Here is a 20,576-nt window from a genome sequence, read left to right on the forward strand (position 1 = left end):
ATAATGCTTAAAGTCAAACAATAAAAGTGTAATATCCCTTTAAGTGTCTATAGTATGCCTGTAAAGGGGAGCATGTTTCCCGTGTTTAGAACAGTCTGACAGCAAAATGACATTTCGAAGGAAAAAACCCATTTAAAACTACTCGCGGTTATTGCATTGCCGACAATACACATAGAAGTTCATTGATAAAAACGGCATGGGAATTCCCCACAGGGGAACCCCGAACCAAAATTTTTAACAAAAAATGACGTGGGAGTCCCCCTAAATTCCATACCAGGCCCTACAGGTCTGGTATGGATATTAAGGGGAACCCCGGCCAAAATTTTTTTTAAAAAATTACGTGGGGTTCCCCCTAAATTCCATACCAGACCCTTCAGGTCTGGTATGGATTTTGAGGGGAACCCCGCGCCAAAAAAAAAAAAAACTGTGTGGGGTCCCCCCCAAAAATCCATACCAGACCCTTATCCGAGCATGCAACCTGGCAGGCCGCAGGAAAAGAGGGGGGGGACGAGAGTGCGGCCCCCCCCTCCTGAACCGTACCAGGCCACATGCCCTCAACATTGGGAGGGTGCTTTGGGGTAGCCCCCCAAAACACCTTGTCCCCATGTTGATGAGGACAAGGGCCTCATCCCCACAACCCTGGCCGGTGGTTGTGGGGGTCTGCGGGCGGGGGGCTTATCGGAATCTGGAAGCCCCCTTTAACAAGGGGACCCCCAGATCCCGGCCTCCCCCCGTGTGAAATGGTAAGGGGGTACTTACCCCTACCATTTCACTAAAAAACTGTCAAAAATGTTAAAAATGACAAGAGACAGTTTTTGACAATTCCTTTATTTAAATGCTTCTTCTTTCTTCTATCTTCCTTCATCTTCTTCTTCTTCTGGTTCTTCCTCCGGCGTTCTCGTCCAGCATCTCCTCCGCGGCGTCTTCTATCTTCTTCTCCTCGGGCCGCTCCGCACCCATGGCATGGGGGGAGGCTCCCACTCTTCTCTTCATCTTCTTCTTCATCTTCTTCTCTTCTTCCTTCTTCTCTTCTTCTCTTCTTCATTTTCTTCTCCGGGCCACTCCGCATCCATGCTGGCATGGAGGGAGGCTCCCGCTGTGTGACGGCGTCTCCTCGTCTGACGGTTCTTAAATAACGGGGGACGGGGCCACCCGGTGACCCCGCCCCCCTCTGACGCACGGGACATGACGGGACTTCCCTGTGGCATTCCCCGTGACGTCACAGGGAAGTCCCGTCAAGTCACCGTGCGTCAGAGGGGGGCAGGGTCACTGGGTGGCCACGCCCCCCGTTATTTAAGAACCGTCAGACGAGGAGACGCCATCACACAGCGGGAGACTCCCTCCATGCCAGCATGGATGCGGAGCGGCCCAGAGAAGACAATGAAGAAGAGAAGAAGAGAAGAAAAGAAGAAAAGAAGAAGAGAAGAGCGGGAGCCTCCCCCCATGCCATGGGTGCGGAGCGGCCCGAGGAGAAGAAGATAGAAGACGCCGCGGAGGAGATGCTGGACGAGAACGCCGGAGGAAGAACCAGAAGAGCCAGAAGAACCAGAAGAAGAAGAAGATGAAGGAAGAAAGAAGAAGCATTTAAATAAAGGAATTGTCAAAAACTGTCTCTTGTCATTTTTAACATTTTTGACAGTTTTCTAGTGAAATGGTAGGGGTAAGTACCCCCTTACCATTTCACACAGGGGGGGCCGGGATCTGGGGGTCCCCTTGTTAAAGGGGGCTTCCAGATTCCGATAAGCCCCCCGCCCGCAGACCCCCACAACCACCGGCCAGGGTTGTGGGGATGAGGCCCTTGTCCTCATCAACATGGGGACAAGGTGTTTTGGGGGGCTACCCCAAAGCACCCTCCCAATGTTGAGGGCGTGTGGCCTGGTACGGTTCAGGAGGGGGGGCGCACTCTCGTCCCCCCCTCTTTTCCTGCGGCCTGCCAGGTTGCGTGCTCGGATAAGGGTCTGGTATGGATTTTTGGGGGGACCCCACACCGTTTTTTTTTTTTTGGCACGGGGTTCCCCTTAAAATCCATACCAGACCTGAAGGGTTTGGTATGGAATTTAGGGGGAACCCCACGTCATTTTTTTTTAAATTTTGGCCGGGGTTCCCCTTAATATCCATACCAGACCTGAAGGGCCTGGTATGGAATTTAGGGGGACTCCCACGTCATTTTTTTTTTTAATTTTGGTTCAGGGTTCCCCTGTGGGGAATTCCCATGCCGTTTTTATCAATGAACTTCTATGTGTATTGTCGGCAATGCAATAGCCGCGAGTAGTTTTAAATTGGTTTTTTCCTTCGAAATGTCATTTTGCTGTCAGACTGTTCTAAACACGGGAAACATGCGCCCCTTTACAGGCATACTATAGACACCCCCCAGCTACGAAATTTAAAGGGATATTACACTTTTATTGTTTGACTTTAAGCATTATTAAAATCACTGCTCCTGAAAAAACGGCCGTTTTTAAAACTTTTTTTTGCATTGATCCATGTCCCCTGGGGCAGGACCCAGGTCCCCAAACACTTTTTATGACAATAGCTTGCATATAAGCCTTTAAAATTAGCACTTTTGATTATTCATGTTCGTGTCCCATAGACTTTAACGGTGTTCGTGTCTTCGAACGAAATTTTTTCCTGTTCGCATGTTCTGGTGCGAACTGAACAGGGGGGTGTTCGGCTCATCCCTAGTGCTGTTTTATAGAACTGAACTTTGGAGGAAGAATACTGAATTGTTGTAACTGCTGATTACTCTGTATATAAAAGTTTAAAGGAGAAGTTGTGTTGCCTGTTCCCTTTAAAGCTTTGCCTCATGGTTAGCCCTACACACAAGCTTATTAAATCTGAGCTGTTACATTATATGCTTTAGATCATCAAATACATTTTAGAGCAGTTTAATAACTGGTTGCTTTTATTGAAAAAAGAATTGTCATGCAATATATTGAAAAACAGATACCGTAAATAATTGCCTTATGATTGATATTAACTTAAAATGACATTAACGTCAATTTTTTTTTTTTTTTTTAAAGTAAAAGAGAGGTAATCTTTACCTGCTCTGTACAATGATATTGAACAGAAGCGTCATTTTCCTCTTCTTCTGGCTGTCCCCAATGGCACTGTATAGGCTCCTCTCCTCCTTCGGGTACCTCCTGTAGTAAGTCGAGTGTTAAAGAGACACACACACGTGTGCTGAACTGTGTGTTCATAGACACGCACAGCTGCAGAAGCCACACCCCCACTTCCTCCTCTGAAAGTGAGAGTGATGAAGCTGGAGCTGGGGGCAGAGCTGGAGAGGTGACATGGAGCCAGGTAAGTATTTAGGGACAGGATGGGGGGGAGTAGGACAGTTAGTTGGGCATTTTTTATCTTAAAAAGCGGCATTAAACCACAAACCAAAAATGTCCTCAGATGTGGTGGCTGCTTTAGCTTTAGTTTTTTAGGCTTTTTTTCCCCTATATTTTCACCCGGTGATCTGGACAGTAACACCCTTCCTGTATTAGAGTGCCCACACTCTGGATGAAGGAGCACAGGGGCACCTTTGGACAGCAGAATTGGTAATCTGGGGGGAGAGGACTGTTAAACGTACTAGCAGATTTAGATACACTAACAAATGGAAAGCCAAACTTAAGCCCACACTTTATTATCAGTTAAAGCAAACCCCTGCCAGTGTTAAATTGTTTGTCAACACTGTAAACTGGTACATCTAGAGGAGAACTTGTTCTTTTGAAAAACAATAGGCTTACTGGCTGGATCATCAGATAAAAATAAAGGAAACAAAACTTAAAAAGGAAAAGTAAAGCAGACATCACATCTAAGAATTGGTAAGGTGTAATATAATAAATATTTGCTTTCACATTTCTTCAGTTGCTTTCTAGTTTCTGGCCAAGGCCAAAATAATGCCATACATCGCAGGAGTCTTCATGGGCACCTTTTTTTTTCTTTCATCTGAAGGAGGGGAGGAGGGGCTTTCCCAGCTAACCACACCCCCCCGCCTGCATGTGTACCAGGCCTGAGGGCAAATGGATTCCAGGAAGTAAATGTTACATGAATCATCTACCCTTAATCAAGATGGCTACTAGAAATGTGCGGGGGTGTTTTTTAAAGTGATTTCTCAACATAATAAAGCATGCAGGCATGGATGACTGGCTGAGTTAACTTTTACTATTTAAAATGAATTCAATTTAAGGTTTTCAGCTTGTAGTGCTCAGATACACTTAAGTTCTGCTTTAATGAGGCCGGTCATACACGCAGCGAGTTTCTTTCCTGCAGCCACAGGTTGCAGCCACTAGTGATATCTGCAAAAAAAAGTCTGCCCATAAAGGGTTCAAAGATTGGAACCGTGTATGGCCTGCCTTAGGGGCTGAGCATTCATTCAAAATGGGCGTAGTTCTACAAGAGATACAATATATAATTACCCTATTGCACAATTTAACTTTAAAACATTGTATATACAGGATTAGGCATTAGCTTATGGTTTGATCCGAACACAAGTTTGAATCAACCTTAGCTGTTCTGGTGTTTTCAGACAAACGACCAAACTTTATCTGTTCGATGAGATCCAGAGTCATGTATACTATTACTACCATTACTATACATGACAGCTTCCTGCTGTCAATGGTTGTTAATGTGTTACCATACCCCCTATTTTTAAATAAAAATAACAAACATGCCTATACTTACCCGCTTTGTGCAATGGTTTGGCACAGAACAGCCTCGATCCTCTTCTTCTGGGGTACCCTGCCGGCACTCCAGGCCCCACCTCTTCATCGGGTGCTCCCAGGGAAAGTCGATTTCCCTGAGGGCACCCGTGTGTGCACGCTCCCGAGTCCTGCTGCTGCGTCCATTGACGCAGACAGCGCCCCCCGCTCCCATGTCACTGGATTTGATTGACAGCACCGAGAGTCAATCGCTCCCACTGCTATCAATCTCTTCATTGAGGAGAGAGACAGCAGCGGGAAGTGGGAAGTGTCTAGCCTGCTTAGTGCATCCATGTGAGAGCTAACAAACTCATTGACTATTCATACACAGACAGTAATTGTGACTTCAAAAGCCACAAATATGGGAAATTAACCTTTAATTGCCATTTTAACCTGTGTGTGCCACCTTCTGTGTCTGTGCCAAGGCCAAGCATTCCAGGTTATGTAAACTTTTGATCAGGGCCATTTGGGTAGTTTCTGTTGTCATTATGGTTTAAAAAGGGTAAACACAGTTGATTGATAATAAATGGCTTCAGCCAAACACTAATCATGAGTGAAAGAAATGTTTTTGTGTTATCATTCATATTCTCTGAAAAATGGCCAAGAAATCATCAATTCTGCCAGGGTATGTAAACTTATGAGCACAACTGTATATGGATTTGAGTGTTCTGTACAGTTAACTGAGGCCCCAACTAGCACAGTTTCCTGCCCTGATGGGGGTATACATGTCAGTAGTGCGAGGAGACGTGTCAGCATTGTCTGGTTGTCTGGAGCAGTCAATCACATTACAGTTGTCAGTCATCTGGAGATAGGAAAAGACATCAGGGACATCAATGTCTCTCTGTGTGGCCAGCCCCAGTGTCCTTGTATATATAGGGGTGTGGCTGCTGTTACTGCCTGCTTGCACCATGCTGTGCAGGGATCAATGGAAATTCTATAAGGATCAGTGTTGTGCTCATATGATACTCCATAAACACAGTGCTGTGAAGAGAGTGAGGCAGTGTACCCAGGTGTCCCCAAACCAAGCCATGGATGCTGCATTAGGGCCATACAGAGGCCTCCCCTGCTGATCCAATGTGTTCTGTTACATGAATATTACCTGATCTCCCTATCGCCAACCCTGGCTGTGCTGGCCATGCAGCTGGTACACTAAGGCTCACACCTATGCATTTTTTAATGCTTTTTGCAGAAACGCACTACAGTCCATTTATTGTTTCCTATGGGACACGTTCACATCTATGCTTTTTTTCAGCCACTGTGTTTTTGGAAAGGGTACTTCACACCACATGCAGTCCAGTGCATTTTTTTCTGCATCAAAGAGTTGTTAACAGTGTTGACCCTTTTTTCCAAGACCTCTGTAATTCGTCCTGGCATGCTATCAATCAACTTCTGGATCACATCCTGACTGATGGCAGCCCATTCTTGCATAATCAATGCTTGGAGTTTGTCAGAATTTGTGGGGGTTTTTTTGTTCACCTGTTTCTTGAGGCTTGACCACAAGTTCTCAATAGGATTAAGGTCTGGGAAGTTTCCTGGCCACAAACCCCAAATTTCCATGTTTTGTTACCCAAGCCACTTAGTTATCACTTTTGCCTTATGGCAAGGTGCTCCTTCATGCTGGAAAAGGCATTGTTCGTCACCAAGTGAGTGAGCCAACTCCCTTGGCTGAGAAGCAACCTCACACATGAATAATCTCAGGATGCTTTACTGTTGGCATGACACACAACCGATGGTAGCGCTCATCTTTTCTTCTCTGTACAAGGTCTTTTCCGGATGCCCCAAACAATTGGAAAAGGAATTCATCAGAGAAAATGACTTTACCCCAGTCCTCAGCAGTCCAGTCCCTGTACCTTTTGCAGAATAATGCCTCGTTTCCACTGAGCGGTTCGGTTCGATACGGTACGCTATTTTGGGTGATTCCATTATGAAAGCGGCCCATACAACTGAACCGTACCATTCCATTCAGGGTCCTGCTTCAGATGTGGGGCCATAGAAAATGGAACGGTTCGGTTAGGGCGGAGCTACGATACATTCCACTGATTGGCTGACAGAAAACCCTCTGCTGTGCTATGCTGAGGCATTTTTTCTAAACCCTGTATGACCCCTTGTGGTCCCACTTGCAGTGGAAACGCTCACCAGAATAGACCGGACCATTCTAGGCCATTCAAACTGTACCGACCCGAACCGATCCGCTCAGTGGAAACGAGGCATATCAGTCTGTCTCCGATGTTTTTCCTGGAGAAAAGTGGCTTCTTTGCTGCCCCTCCTGACACCAGGCCATCCTCCAAAAGTCTTTGCCTCACTGTGCGTGCAGATGCACTCACACCTGCCTGCTGCCATTCCTGAGCAAGCTCTGCACTGGTGGTGCCCCAATCCCGCAGCAAAATCAACTGTAGGAGACAGTCTTGGCTCTTGCCAGACTTTCGTGGGCGCCCTAAAGCCTTCTTCGCAGATGCATTGGAAATGCTTTTTATGGGAATAAGTTCATTTTCATGGCAAAGAGGAACTTTGCAATGAATTGCAATTCATCTGATTGCTCTTCATAACATTGTGGAGTATATGCAAATTTCCATCATAAAAACTGAGGCAGCAGACTTTGTGAAAATTAATATTTGTGTCATTCTCAAAACTTTTGGCCACAGCTGTAGGTTAAATGGTTTTCAATAGCATAGTTCACACCAGTACGGTCAGTTCCAGAAAAAAAGTAGAACATGCTGCATTTTTTCTGCACTGAACTGTACAGTAAAAGTAAAATGCACCAAAAACTCACTGGAGCTTACAGCTTTATTTAGGGTGAAGAAAAGAGGGGGGAAAAAATGCACCGGAATACCTCAAAAACGCATCGAAAAACGAGCATGCAGAAAAGCATCCAGAACACATCTGGACTGTGTTTCTATGGCGTGAAGTTTGAGAGTGATGGCCTGATTTCAGCCTGGTCTGACAGAAATCGCAGTCTGTCGTAGTACCACAGCCTGGGTACATAAACGTCATCTGCTGCTGCTCCTGATCTTTGGGAATCCTGGACCTTCTTGCGCTCCCTATTATATGTGCTCCTCAGGCTACCAATTTTGTACTTCAAATAGCTGATGTCTGCTATATAGATATAAGGCTTCACAAATTCCAGCAATTTATCCAGTGCTGCCTTCCTCTTTAGTCGATTTGTATAAAAGGGGTGTTTTGTCTGCCACAGACAGCGCAGCTCTCTGTACAAATCAATGAATTTGGGGAGGAAATCATGATCGTTTAATCGATCCATTTTCTCTGCAAGACACAACACAAGACAAACCCTGTCAGGCTAAACTCGCATAATCGTGTCCAAGATCAATGGCATCAATCTCTAAGCAGTATAGGCCACTGATGCCCCAAGTTTGGGACAGGTGTCCGCTGACATGAACCGCTCCATAGGGGAGAGTGCAAGGCCCGATCAGGTCCGCCTGAAAAACTGACAGGCAGACCTGATAGGACAGTCTGTATAAAAGGGGCCGTATACAGTTTCGTGGTTGCAAGACTTGAATCTGTTACATTCACTTTGGCAGGAACTGGTTAAAGTTACACCAAATGATAATCCTTATTCTTTAATAATAATCCATACACATCCATTACTTAAAGTTGTATTACCCAAAAACAGATAATGTTATATGTTCAGTTTACCAATCCTTACAAGCAGTGGCTGTATTCGTTTTCCTTTTTTTAGTCTTTTTGCTTTATTTCACCTGGTGATCCAGCCAGTAACACTTCCTGTCTTATGCCCCGTACACACGGTCGGACTTTGTTCGGACATTCCGACAACAAAATCCTAGGATTTTTTCCGACGGATGTTGGCTCAAACTTGTCTTGCATACACATGGTCACACAAAGTTGTCGGAAAATCCGATCGTTCTATACGCGGTGACGTAAAACACGTACGTCGGGACTATAAACGGGGCAGTGGCCAATAGCTTTCATCTCTTTATTTATTCTGAGCATGCGTGGCACTTTGTCCGTCGGATTTGTGTACACACGATCGGAATTTCCGACAACGGATTTTGTTGTCGGAAAATTTTATCTCCTGCTCTCCAACATTGTGTGTCGGAAAATCCGATGGAAAATGTCCGATGGAGCCTACACACGGTCGGAATTTCCGACAACACGATCCGATCGGACATTTTCCATCGGAAAATCCGACCGTGTGTACGGGGCATTAGAGTGTGTGCATTCTGATAGTAGTAAAGCAGACACCTTTGGACAGCAGCACCGCCAGTCTGAGCAGAGGGACTGTAAATTGGGAAGCCAGCACCATTTGGGTGTGCCTGAAGTGAGTGGGTGGATTAGAGACAAAAACCCATGTTTGTCAGGGAGAGTTATCAGCCCAGGTTGAGTAGGGTCAATGCAGGTACACTTTCTTCTCCACAGACATTCTGGTACCCACAGTGGCAATTGGGGAGTCTCTTCAGCAACATAATGTGCCGTAAGTTATACTCCAGTTCGCCATCCCAGGCGCTGTCCTCTGGTAAATTAGACTACACCTAGAATTCTGTGCCATTACCGAGTCATCTGCTACTGCAATACTGTGCCATTGCCGAGTAATTTACTGCTGCAATGCTGTGCCATTACCGAGTAATATGCTGCTGCAATGTTGTGCCGTAAGTATATATTGCAACTGTGTGAGCATCCTACAGTTTGTTGTTTGCATGACAGTGCCTACAGCAACTATCTGAAAATACATCTGTTGACCTTATTACAATATACAGTGGGGACAGAAAGTATTCAGACCCCCTTAAATTTTTCGCTCTTTGTTACCGTATTTATCGGCGTATAACACGCGCGGCGTATAACACGCACCCCAAGTTTAGGAGGGAATTTTAAAGAAAAAAACTTTTAGGAGGGAAGTTTAAGGAAAAAAATTTACATTTAAATGCCCAACAATGCAGCCTTATCAGTGTCCATCTGCAGCTTTGTCAGTGTCAGTGTAGTATTGTCAGTGTCCAGCTGTAGCCTTCTCCATCATTGCAGCCTTGTCAGTGTCCATCATTGCAGCCTTGTCAGTGTACATCATTGCAGCCTTGTCAGTGTACATCATTGCAGCCTTGCCCCTGTGTCATTTACTTGTCAGTACACTGAACTCCCGTTTAAAAATGGCACCGCTGTACTCGGCGGCTTTCGGCCGCTCTCGGCCGTTCTCGGCGGCTCTCGGCTGCTCTCGGCCGCTCTCGGCGGCTTCCGGACATTCTCGGCAGCTTTCGGCCACTCACGCGGGACTGCGAGAGCCGCCGAGAGCAGCCGAAAGCCGCCGAGAACGGCTCACAATTGGCGGGGGATCGGCGTATAACACGCACCTGCGATTTTTCCCTGATTTTAAGGGGAAAAAAGTGCATGTTATACGCCGATAAATACGGTATATTGCAGCCATTTGCTAAAATCATTTAAGTTCATTTTTTTTCCTCATTAATGAACAGACAGCCCCCCATATTGACAGAAAAACACAGAATTGTTGATATTTTTGCAGATTTATTAAAAAAGAAAAACTGAAATATCACATGGTCCTAAGTATTCAGACCCTTTGCTCAGTATTTAGTAGAAGCACCCTTTTGATCTAATACAGCCACAAGTCTTTTTGGGAAAGATGCAACAAGTTTTTCACACCTGGATTTGGGCATCCTCTGCCATTCCTCCTTGCAGATCCTCTCCAGTTCTGTCAGGTTGGATGGTAAATGTTGGTGGACAGCCATTTTTAGGTCTCTCCAGAGATGCTCAATTGGGTTTAAGTCAGGGCTCTGGCTGGGCCATTCAAGAACAGTCACGGAGTTGTTGTGAAGCCACTTCTTCGTTATTTTACCTGTGTGCTTAGGGTCATTGTCTTGTAAACCTTCGGCCCAGTCTGAGGTCCTGAGCACTCTGGAGAAGGTTTTCGTCCAGTATATCCCTGTACTTGGCCGCATTCATTTTTCCCTCGATTGCAAACAGTTGTCCTGTCCCTGCAGCTGAAAAACACCCCCACAGCATGATGCTGCCACCACCATGCTTCACTGTTGGGACTGTATTGGACAAGTGATGAGCAGTGCCTGGTTTTCTCCACACATACCGCTTAGAATTAAGGCCAAAAAGTTCTATCTTGGTCTCATCAGACCAAAAAATCTTATTTCTCACCATCTTGGAGTCCTTCAGGTGTTTTTTAGCAAACTCCATGCGGGCTTTCATGTGTCTTGCACGGAGGAGAGGCTTCCGTCGGGCCACTCTGTCATACCCCCGACTGGTGGAGGGCTGCAGTGATGGTTGACTTTCTACAACTTTCTCCCATCTCCCGACTGCATCTCTGGAGCTCAGCCACAGTAATCTTTGGGTTCTTCTTTACCTCTCTCACCAAGGCTCTTCTCCCCCGATAGCTCAGTTTGGCCGGACGGCCAGCTCTAGGAAGGGTTCTGGTCCTCCCAAATGTCTTCCATTTAAGGATTATGGAGGCCACTGTGCTGTTAGGAACCTTAAGTGCAGCAGAATTTTTTTTTTTAACCTTGGCCAGATCTGTGCCTTGCCACAATTCTGTCTCTGAGCTCTTCAGGCAGTTCCTTTGACTTCATGATTCTCATTTGCTCTGACATGCACTGTGAGCTGTAAGGTCTTATATAGACAGGTGTGTGGCTTTCCTAATCAAGTCCAATCAGTATAATCAAACACAGCTGGACTCAAATGAAGGTGTAGAACCATCTCAAGTATGATCAGAAGAAATGGACAGCACCTGAGTTAAATATATGAGTGTGACAGCAAAGGGTCTGAATACTTAGGACCATGTGATATTTCAGTTTTTCATTTTTAATAAATCTGCAAACATGACGACAATTCTGTGTTTTTCTGTCAAAATGGGATGCTGTGTGTACATTAATGAGGAAAAAAATGAACTTAAATGATTTTAGCAAATGGCTGCAATATAACAAAGAGTGAAAAATTTAAGGGGGACTGAATACTTTCCATCCCCACTGTACAAGTTATTATATAGCTTCCTAGACAGTGTTTGTGATCTCTCCCAGGTTAGGTTCCCCAGCCCTGGGCCTGCCTACAAGCAGTAACAGCAAACTGTTTTTTTTTCTTTTGGGATAAAGGTTTACTATAAATAATAAAAACAAATCATTGTAAGCACACCTGTCAGTTGTAAATGGTGTAAGGAAAATGGCTGCACTTTGGTTCACTTGGTTTACTATATATATATATTTTTGATAATAGGCCTGAACTCCTTTTTGAAATGCTTTTTATGCAAGGCTTTGACAATGTTTAAGTGGAAATTTTACTGCGAGCTGTTTGCAAAAACAGAAGGTTTGCGGTGACAGATCTTGTACATATGTACAGGAACAAGACAGGGCATCTCACCACAAGTCTGGGCCTAATGCCAGGAGGCACCTTATCGAAAGTACCTTTAAAGGTTATTTCTATATTACTCTCTTTTGTAGGAATTAAGCTAAGAAAAAAAAATATATATATATATATATATATTTGATAAGGAAACTTTGGGGTAACTTTTTTTATTAGGTACTTTTTAAGCACGTCATCTAGCAGAAAGGTCATTGTCTTTTTTCTATATGCCATATACCATGTAACTTGTGATACTTGTACTCTTGTGATTGGATAAGCTAAGGGACCGCCCCTTGGTTTGCCCCTTATGATGTATATTGAATTGTTATCATATATACCAGGGAAAGAGAAACATAAAGATATATTTGCGATATCCAACTGACTTGTGTGGTGTCGTTCATATCACTCATTTTTCCAATCGATTGAAGAGGCCTTCTTGATGTCCAAGTTCAGCTCGAGCAAGGAAAAGGTTTGGGGGCGCACTTGACCAGTTGACCAGTTGACCAGTTGACCACTACCCTTAGAGATGGTGTCAGAAGTGGGATATATATTCTGAAGTCCGGTGGTCAAGCCAAAGCCAAAAGAATTTTGGCCAAAGCCAAAAAGGTAAGGTCTCTTTAAATTTCTTTTGCAAGGTGGTTTTCTTGTGCTTGACCGGACTTCAGAATATATAAGGTCGGATCTGGTAAGGTCAAGTAGCTCGTCAAAAAATAAGAGGAAAGTTATTGTATAAGTGTCCCCGCTAGGTTGGCCAGGACTGGTAGAATATTGTAAATATTTTACTAAGAAATAGGACTGGACATCAAAAACGTCTATAATGTATTGATGCATGTATTGATGTATTAATTGAAATTAAGGTGGCCACCAAGGGTTAAAAAATATCACGCAGGACGCTGCGATAATTTTAGTCTTGGATTGTTATTTGTGTCATAATCAGGTTCCTTTAAGACAGTAGGTGCTGTAAGAAGTTTTATAAAGATATCTGATGGAGTGTGCCAGAAAAACCCAAACCTCTTTGCTTGCCTTTCTTTCGCTTAGGAGATAAAATAAGTACATAAAATAAGGTAATCTGTTTGTCTGTGTGGAATTTGTCAGGTGTGATAAGGTAAGATGACACCTTTCCACTGCATTGTATTATCATTGTATTATAATGAAACGTAGAGTGATGTTATAATATTTGGTGATGTATTGATGCTGACTTTTAATGATTTATATATAAATGCTTTGACTCTAAAGTATAAGATATATATAGTTGGCAGGATGATTCTGGCATTGATGCAGTGAGTAAAAATATTTTCTTTGCCTTGCTGTAATCAGGCGTTCAGTGTCATCTTAAGGAAAGTTTAAAAAAAAAAAAAAAAAGTGTCCTGATTGTATTACTGGTTTACACAAATTTGTGTTTCAAGAAGGATTGACAGTGCAGGGAGTAATGTCACTTATTGGAAGAGCAGGGGAGACTTATCAAGTCTGTCCTCGGTCTTTGAAGTATTGTGACATTAGGGACGTTTTTACCATTTAAAATATGGGTAGAGCGTTAACACTTTTTTAAGGTAATACATAAATTGGTAAGGCTAACTTTTGATTAAAACATGTTATTTGAATAATTCTTTTTGCTACTGACATCTCTTGCAAAGAGGAAGTCAGGTGCAAAATTTGGACATTTGCTTTTTGCCAACAGGGTTCAAGTACTAATATCTCACTGACTGTAATAGATGGTGGGGAATTGTTTGCGGCATTAGTACTACCGCAATTAAAGGCACTGTTTGAACCTGTTGGCATACTGCAAAAAGGAAAAAGAGACTCAGTATCTAATTACAATGTTTAGAAAGAAAAAATAAATATATATGTTGTGGAGATCGGCTGGACCGAGGCTCCCTATAGTATCCTAGCCCATACATTGTTCACGATGGGTTTAGCAGAGTTATGGGATGGTAAATTAAGGTTTAAATCTTACATACCACAACGCAGAAATTGAAAGCTGCAGAGGCTGCACACGCTGTAGAAAGCCAGAATACAAAACACGTAGTTTTAAAGCAAGCAGAGAGCACAGAGAAAAAAAAAAAAAAAAAAAAAGGAAATAACTACGCAGTTAGTTAGTGCTCTAGGTTTCCTTTCATTACACGCCAGATTTAACACTTAAGATAAAATACACAGTCTTTTAATACAGACTTATTAAAGTCTGTCTTCAAAAAAAAAAAAAAAACGATGAAAATTTTTTTTTATGTGAAGATTGTACGGAGGGTTGCTCTATAGGGATCAATGGAACTGATGTGGTACACAAAATTACACCTCTCCTAGAGGTCTGTGACTTGGAGAACAGAGTGTTAACCAAATCTAAGTTTGCAATATTACCACAATGTCCCCTATGCCTAATGGGCAGGGACCTAATGACTAAATTAAAACTGAATATAACTTTTACAACAGAAGGAGGGATTATTGCCAAATCCCCTCACTGTGATTTACAGATGCCAAAAAGACAAGATTTTCTGTGTTACTTCATGTCAGTTCCTACATACTTAGAAACACATACCATCTGGGCAAAGTCCAAAACTGATGTAGGACACATACCTTGTACACCATATGTACCTACCTTCAAACCAGACACAGTACCCACATTCCAGAAACAATACCCTTTGCCAAAAGAAAAGATCATGGGACTTCAGCCTCTGATAGAAGAATACCTAACATTAGGTATTCTAAGGCCTATAATTAGTCCCTGGAACACACCAATTAATCCAGTAAGGAAGGCTAACGGGGAATGGAGGATGGTGCAGGATCTTAGGGTAGTCAACAAAAGTATACAACCCTTACCCCCACTAGTGGCAGACATTTCAGGGATATTCATCAATATTCCTGCACGGTCCTCCATATACACGGTACTAGACCTGTCAAACGCATTTTTCAGTATAGAAGTGCATGAGGACTTCCAAGACATCTTTTCTTTCACATGGTCCACCGAGCAGGCCGTTGGCCAGCAACTAACCTGGACCAGGCTTCCGCAAGGTTATGTGGACAGTCCGGCAGCCTTCTCAATGGTGCTTAAAGCCACCTTGGATGACTGGGTCCCCCCAATGAAATCCACACTCTTGCAGTATGTTGATGATCTACTGATATGTAGTGAAAGTAGGGCACAATGTGAGGTCGATTCCGAGAGTCTGATGTCGCACCTAGCACTCAAGGGTCATCTCGAGTCTAGAAAGAAGATTCAATGGGCCCAAGAGCAGGTAGAGTACCTGGGGTGCGTCATTGCAGAGGGAACACGGATGGTGTCTCCAAAACGGGTCGAAGCCCTCACTTGTCTCGGCCCACCAAAGGACAAAGCATCACTATTGTCCTTTCTAGGTTCAATAGTCTACTGCAGACAGTGGATTCCTGATTGTTCCTACTATGACTCTCTGCTAAGGCAGGCTACAACAGCACAGGCGCCAAAGCTGATCACATACACCCCAGAAATGACTGAAGCCTTTCAAATTCTTTTGAAATCACTAGCCTTGGCCCCGGCCCTCGGCTTGGCAAATTATGAAAAGCCCTATGCCCTATACTGTGTGGTCAGGGGTCATGCCTTTGCTGCAGTTCTAGCCCAAATGCATGGCACCCACTACCGCCCCGTAGCCTACATCTCAAAAAAATTACCAGTGACAGTCCAAGGGATGCCGGGCTGCTTGCAAGCGTTGGCAGCCTGTGCAATGACTGTAAAAGAAGCACAAAAGATCACTTTAAGGACTCCAACCACCCTATACACATCACACAGTGTCCTCCATTTGTTACAAAACATGAACACCCAACACATGACTACGCAACGTTCATCAGGGTATGAAATCATTCTTACAAACACGCACAACTTAACTGTCAAAAGCTGTGCTGAAGTAACACCGGCAATCAAACTCTTACACGCTTTGCTAAAACTCCCAGTCACTCCCCAAGACTGTCATGACTGTACACAAGAACTTCTCACTGTCACAGCACCTTGAGGAGATCTCACTGATCTGCCTAATCCAGACTACCCTAATGTCTTTATAGATGGTAGCTGCACACGTCCAGCAGACAATCAATACAAGACAGGCTATTCGGTGGTAATGCTACCGGATCTCATTCTAGAGGATGGTTACCTTACTGGCGCAACCTCCGCACAACAAGCTGAGCTGTATGCACTCACCAGGGCATGTTTAATACACAAAGGAAAAAAGGTGAACATTTACACAGACAGTAGGTACGCATTCGGAGTCGCGCACGATTATTGCATGATCTGGTTTAGGCGTGGTTTCCGCACCGCAGATAACAAAAAAATAAATAACAGTGGTTACGTGTACGATCTAATTAATGCAATACAACAGCCCGATAAATTAAACATTGTCAAAGTTAAGGGACATGCCACTGACGGATCTCTAGAGTCACAGGGAAACGCTCTAGCAGACAGAGTAGCAAAAGCTGCAGCAGAAAGGCAGCCACAACCACATGACACAAAGCTCCTATTATTCCAGAATGACTTTAACACCCCCTCGTTCCAACACACATCTGCACTCTTGCAAAAACAGGCATCTGCTGATGACCTGGACTACTGGAGCGATTCAGGTTTGACCAGAGACCCTACAGGTCTCTGGACAAACAAGGAGGGAGTCATAGGGATACCTAGAGCAGCAGCGCCCCTATTGCTGTCTTATCTCCACGGCTTTCAGTAAGGCTAGGGGTCCTCTTCCAGATAAGAACCACCCCCCACAGTAGGACAGGCTTATCCCCATATGAAATACTAATGGGAAGGCCGGCCCAAAAGAAAGCAATTGAGGGAGAGGAGGTTAATCTTTATTCCTTACAGGAAGAGCACGTGAAACATCTGGTAAGTAGCCTTACTGAAAACTATGACAAGGTAGCTGTCACTTTTCCTCCTCTTTCCACAGAACCTACACACCCCTTCATACCCGGTGACAGAGTCTTGATAAAGCAGCTTGCAGCAAGGAAGGTACCAGGGCCCATCTACCAAGGACCATTTGAAGTACTTAAAGCAACCCGGACTGCCATCCTCACAGACCAAGGACCACAATGGATCCACGCATCAAGGATAAAGAAAGCACCAAGCATGGAAGCAAGCCAAGGACCACGAAAGAAAAAGAAACCAAGCCTAGAAGCAAGCCAAGGACCACAAAAGAAAGACATTGAACTCAAACCCCTGCCCAAGCCCTCTACTATCTCCACCCGAAAGCCCCCCAACCCCCCCCCCCCCAATCCCTAGAGATCTTAAGCAATCCCTCTGCAGCACCCTCCCTAGAGGACTTGGGAGCCCCAGAAACACTAAGCAAACCCCCTGCAGCACCCTCCCTAAAGGACTCCGGAGCCCCAGAGACTTTAGACCTAATGACATGATGTTCAGGTATTTCCCCCAGGTTCCCAGGACCCACCTGAACAGCCCTGGAAATGTACCACTCAAATAATTTTAGTTTTTGCCATCCTGGTTACTTTTAAGATTATTCTGATAACTACCTTTGTATGTTGGATGACTAACAGTTGTAATTTTCAGCTCCCCTCTAATTATACTAACCGTACTCGGCGAGGTTTTATGGGAAATTCTATTTATCCCTGCTGCACTCAAATAGCCGGACAGATGTCCAAAGCCCAATCTCAAGCCGTTACGGGGTATCATATTCAAAGGAGGGATGGGAATTGTCACATAGCAGCCATTGTCTTTACAGCCAAATATAAGGGAGTAGAAAGGACTTGGTGTATGGATCCCAATCATAAACCAAGTCAGAGCCTGGTGTCCAAGTTTAAAAAGGCCAAACTCAGAGATATAGGAATCAGCCAAGTTATTCAAAATAAAAGATCAAATTATGCTCCCTTTGCACCATTAAATGATACTAGTATGAAAAAAGGCCCCCAAATCAGAATTCCAATTTTTTAGAATCCAGAAGGGAACTCCTAAGACCAGACTTTAGAAGTATTAATAATGGGGCACAGCTAGATCCTGAAACTTATTCAGTACCCGGGACCTCACAACCAATAGTAAACCCCTTCTCTTTACAGGATACACCAGGAGTCCACAATTTAATCTTAATGGAGCAGGTAAAGACTTGTATAACGGTAGATTTTGCAGAGACACAGTAGTAAATTTTACACGGTAAATTTGGGGCTCATAGCCAATGGGACACTAGATATAGAGGGACTTCTCACACACAACATAACAGACCCTGATGAACGCATTGGGAACATGTCCTCCTACAGTATTTCAAATTGTATGAAAGGGAATAGCTCGATCACAGAATCTTGGCTTATCAGCACACATATGAATAGTTCATGGATGGAGGAGCGGGAGGATGAGGCACCCTCCATAGGGGACTGGATGTGCCTAGTGGGACTAAGGTTCAACCTACATTCATCTGGGGATGTACCCGCCCCGCATATGCCCCACGGATGGATGGTGTGCTGCGGCCTTTGGTGTCACACCACCATCCCATATCCCCTCGATAGAAAGACCTCAGGGTGGTGCACCCTGGTAGAAATGATTCCTTTCATGGGTGCTACTCCAGGGGACTCCCCTGTTGAGATGATACCAGCACATGGTCATTTAGAGTTTGGGAGGCACAAAAGAGAGATCACAACCTGGTGGGACAAGGTATTCGCTTCCATAGGAGGGGCAGGCATGTACAATGCACTAACAAAGGTAGATGAGTTTGGGGAACTAGTAGATTCCTGGATGAATAAAACATCAGCTGATGTGGGCTTCATAAATGAGGAATTGAGGAAAATCCTGTTTGAACAAGAAATAATCAAACAGCGTCAAGAGAGGATGATGATGGTACTGACAGGACTATGTGATGTGACAGGGGATAAAAGCCTATGTTGCACATATATGAACAATTTAACCAAACCCAGTGAAGATTTAGAGGTACCAGACTATTATGATATAATTAAAGGACACCAGGAGGAGAGAGCAAAGTTGCAAACACAAATGAGGAGACTGGGAGACTCTTGGAACCCACTCTCAGGAATTGGGGGATGGTTCGGGTCGTTTTGGGATAGTGTAATGGGTTTCTTTAAAAAGGCAGGCATGATATTGATCATGATAGTGTTCCTAGGTATCGCTATCTATGCCACTATCAAATTCCTATTTTATATTACTAGTAAAGTCCCTAACATTTCAGCAAAAATTAAACCAGAGTCTGAGCTCAGGGAAACCATGACTATGTTCTACGTAGACCCCCTCCACATTGAGCCAGAAGAAGCCACGGCTATGTTCTACACAGAACACACCTGGTATTCCAAACATTAGGAAATTAATGATCAGGGAGAATGAAATCCTCCCATGATCAAAGGAGGGATTGTAAGGAAAATGGCTGCACTTTGGTTCACTTGGTTTACTATATATATATATTTTTGATAATAGGCCTGAACTCCTTTTTGAAATGCTTTTTATGCAAGGCTTTGACAATGTTTAAGTGGAAATTTTACTGCGAGCTGTTTGCAAAAACAGAAGGTTTGCGGTGACAGATCTTGTACATATGTACAGGAACAAGACAGGACATCTCACCACAAGTCTGGGCCTAATGCCAGGAGGCACCTTATCGAAAGTACCTTTAAAGGTTATTTCTATATTACTCTCTTTTGTAGGAATTAAGCTAAGAAAAAAAAATATATATATATATATATATTTGATAAGGAAACTTTGGGGTAACTTTTTTTATTAGGTACTTTTTAAGCACGTCATCTAGCAGAAAGGTCATTGTCTTTTTTCTATATGCCATATACCATGTAACTTGTGATACTTGTACTCTTGTGATTGGATAAGCTAAGGGACCGCCCCTTGGTTTGCCCCTTATGATGTATATTGAATTGTTATCATATATACCAGGGAAAGAGAAACATAAAGATATATTTGCGATATCCAACTGACTTGTGTGGTGTCGTTCATATCACTCATTTTTCCAATCGATTGAAGAGGCCTTCTTGATGTCCAAGTTCAGCTCGAGCAAGGAAAAGGTTTGGGGGCGCACTTGACCAGTTGACCAGTTGACCAGTTGACCACTACCCTTAGAAATGGTTTGTCTCAACCCTCTAACTGTTAATATGTCTGGGGCAGCTTAGTCTGTTAACCACTTGAAGACCACTGGAACTTTTTGTTTACTAGTTTAAATCAGTATTTTTTGCAAGAAAAAACATTACATCATTTTCTCAGCAGAGACAATAGGGAATAAAATGGGGTTTGCTTTTTTGCTTATGCCACACGGTATTTGCGCAGCAGTGTTTCAAACTCAATTTCTTGGGAAAAAATACATTTTAATGAATTAAAAAACAAAACAAAATATACACCCCAATTTATTGTATAATATGAAAGATTATGTTATGCCGAGTAAATAGATACCTAACATGTCATGCTTTAAAATTGTGTACGCTCGTGGAATGGCGACAAACTAAGGTACTTATACAGGGCACTTTCCCCACTTCCTGCCCATGCCAATTTTCCCAGGCCAATTTTCAACTTTCAGCGCTGTCGCTTTTTAAATGACAATTGCGCGGTCATGTAACACTGTACCCAAACAATTTTTAGCATTTTTTCCCCATAAATAGAGCTTTCTTTTG

At 43.7% G+C, this 20,576-nt stretch overlaps 1 long non-coding RNA gene across 1 annotated transcript; it reads left to right on the plus strand.

Moving 5' to 3' along the window:
- The first annotated feature begins 11,824 nt into the window (after positions 1-11,824).
- Positions 11,825-19,885, plus strand: LOC141103389 (uncharacterized). Its single transcript, XR_012235315.1, has 2 exons — positions 11,825-12,614; positions 16,904-19,885. It is a non-coding gene; the product is annotated as an uncharacterized lncRNA (long non-coding RNA).
- The last annotated feature ends 691 nt before the right edge of the window (positions 19,886-20,576 follow it).

The sequence above is a fragment of the Aquarana catesbeiana genome, linkage group LG07 (genome assembly GCF_042186555.1).
Source record: "Aquarana catesbeiana isolate 2022-GZ linkage group LG07, ASM4218655v1, whole genome shotgun sequence".
NCBI lineage: Eukaryota > Metazoa > Chordata > Amphibia > Anura > Ranidae > Aquarana > Aquarana catesbeiana.